The sequence below is a fragment of the Hipposideros armiger genome, unplaced genomic scaffold (assembly GCF_001890085.2).
Source record: "Hipposideros armiger isolate ML-2016 unplaced genomic scaffold, ASM189008v1 scaffold_302, whole genome shotgun sequence".
NCBI classification, from domain to species: Eukaryota; Metazoa; Chordata; class Mammalia; order Chiroptera; family Hipposideridae; genus Hipposideros; species Hipposideros armiger.
Genome location: NW_017731652.1, coordinates 365,582 through 368,587, shown reverse-complemented (window position 1 = coordinate 368,587; position 3,006 = coordinate 365,582). Strand labels below are relative to the sequence as shown.

The 3,006-nt window shown below is 33.8% G+C and overlaps 1 protein-coding gene across 8 annotated transcripts in view; it reads left to right on the top strand.

The window, feature by feature from the left end:
* The window catches only part of NEO1 (neogenin 1), a 261,075-nt gene that overhangs the window by 41,816 nt on the left and 216,253 nt on the right, over positions 1–3,006 (top strand). The window lies entirely within an intron of this gene.

Below are 3,006 nucleotides of genomic sequence, written 5' to 3'. Positions count from 1 at the left end.
GTTAGCCACCAGGGTTCAGCAGACTATGGCCCGTGGGTCACATCTGGTCACATCTGTTTTGATAACATCCCATGAGCTGTTATTGTTGGTATCTTACATTTTTAAGTGTTGTTAGAAGTAAATGTTTAAAAAAAGGAGACTGTGATAGAAGCTGTATGTAACCTGCAAAGCCTAACATATTTACCAACCTGGTGCATTTAAAGAAAAAATTTGCTGACTCTTGGGTCATTGATATTTATAGCTCAGAACTGTTAATGCATTAGGGGTTTCAAAATGGTGATATTATATCAATGCTTCATTAGATTGAATACTTCTATAAACAGGAACTTTCATCAACAGTTTTATTGCCATTAGGAACAATTTGATTAGGAAAAATGCTTAATTCTTTCACTCTTAAATGCCACTTTTAAAAATAATGATTTGATTGTGTAACATTCTGCAAAGGTGACCACTTTTTTTTTTTGAGGTCATTATATATAAATGGAGTTTAACATATTTGAGTGTTTCAATTTGTTGTGTTATTATCATTATTGATACTTAAATATTCCATATTTGGCCAGTAAGAGCCTCTTGTGTCTTTTGGGATGACCCTCGTGGTCATTGATAACTTTTTGTTTTCTGATATAGCAAGATGTTGCAGATTCATCTCTTTCAATTGTAGACCTGGAGTGAGCCAGCATGTTTTTGGTTTTTTTTAATTAAATGTATTAGGGTAACATTGGTTAATGAAGTTATATAAGTTTCAAGTGTACAATATTATAATACATCATCTGTATATTCCATTGTGTGCTCATTACCCAAAGTTTAGTCTCCGTTTGTCATCATGTATTTGGACCCCATTACCCACTTGAACCTCCCCTCACCACCTTTTCTCTCTGGTAACCACCATGTCAATGTGGGCTTTATTTATTTATTTATTTATTTATTTGTTTTGTTTGTTAATATGTTGCTTTCTATTTTATATTCCCCATATGAGTGAAATTATGATTCTTGTTTTTTTCTAACATTTCGTGCAGCATGATAACTCTCAGGATCCATCCATGTTGTTGCAAATAGCAGTCTTTCATCTTAAGTCTGAGTAGTATTCCATTGTATCTATGTACCACATTTTGTTTATCCAATCATCCATCAAGGGCCGCTTGGGTTATTTTCATGTCTTGGCTACTGTAAATAATGCTGCAATGAACATAAGCGTACATATATCTTTAGGAGTAAATGTTTTCAGAATTTCCAGGTAGATACCCAGGAGAGGGATTGCTGGGTCATGGTAGCTCTATTCTTAATTTTTTCTGGAACCTCCATACTGGTTTCTATAGTTAATGGCTGTACCAGTCTACATTCCCTCCAGCAGTGTGTTAGGGTTCCTTTTTCTCTGCTTCCTAACACTTGTTACTTGTCTTGTTAATAGCCATTCTAACAGGTGTGAGGTGGTATCTCATTGTGGTTTTGATTTGCATTTTGTTGATAGCTGGTCAAGTTGAGCATCTTTTCATATATCTGTTGATCATTTGTATGTCCTCTTGGGGAAAGTGTCTGTTCAGGTCCTCTGCCATTTTTAACTGGATTTTGTTGTTGTTGCATTATGTAATTTTTAAATATATTTTGGATATTAGCCCCTTATTGGAGGTGTTATTTGCAAATATCCCATTTGGTTGGTTGCATTTTTGTTTTGTTGATGTTTTCTTTTGCTGTGCAGAAACTTTTTAGTTTGACCCAGTCCCATTATTTATTTTTGCTTTTACTTCCCCTGTTGTTAGGGTCAAGTTCATAATATCTCTGAGTCCAAAGTCCACAAGTTTAGCACCTGTGTTTTCTTCTATACATTTTATTGTTTCAGATCTTATACTTAGGTCTTTGGTCCATTTTGAGTTAATTTTTGTGTATGTTGTTAAGTAGCAGCCGAGTTTCATTCTTTTGCATGTGGCTTTCCAATTTTCCCATTTATTGAGGAGGCTTTCTTTTCTCCACTGTATGATTTTGGCTCCTTTGTCAAAAATTAATTGTGCATATACATGTGGATTTATTTCTGGTCTCTCAATGCTGTTCCATTGGTGTGTGTGTCTGTTTTTCTGCCAATACCTTACTATTTTGATTATTGTGGTTTTTGTAGTATGATTTCAAGTTAGGGAATGTGATACCTCCAGCTTTATTCTTTATTCTCAGATTGCTTTGACTATTTGGGATCTTTTATGGTTCCATACAAATTTGAGGGGTTTTCCATTCTATTTCTTTGAAAAATGCCATTGGGATTTTGATAGGGATTGCATTGATTCTGTATATAGCTTTAGGTAACATGACCATTTAACTATGTTGATTCTTCCAATCCATGAACATGGAATATCTTTCCATTTCTTTGTTCCTTCTTCAGTTTCTTTCAAAATGTCTTGTAATTTTCATTGTGTAGGTCCTTTACATCCTTTGTTAAATCTATTCCTAGGTATTTTATTATTTTTATTTTTTTGTTGTAATTGCAAATGGAATTTTTTTTTCCATTTTTTCTGGTATTTCATTGTCAGGGTATAGGAAGGCGATGGGTTTTTGTACATTGATGTTTATATCCTGCAACTTTACTGTATTTGTTTATTGTTTTTAATAGTTTTTTCATGGAGTCTTTAGGGTTTTCTATATAAAAAATCATGTCATCTGCAAATAGTGACAGTTTTACTTCTTCATTCCCAATTTGGATGCCTTTTATTTCTTTCTCTTGCCTGATTTCTCTGGCTTAGGACTTCCAGTACTATGTTGAATAACAGTGGTGAGAGTGAGCATCTTTGTCTTGTTACTGATCTTAGAGGAAAAGCTTTCAGTTTTTCACTATTGAGTATGATATTAGCTGAGGATTTGTCATTTATGGCCTTTATTATGTTGAGGTACTTTCCTTCCATACCCATTTTATTGAGTGTTTTAATCATTATTATTATTATTTTAAGATTTTTATTGGGGAATTGGGGGAAGAGGAACAGACAAGTTGCTGTCCTTTTGTTCTTCAGTCTAGTTGTGGAGGAC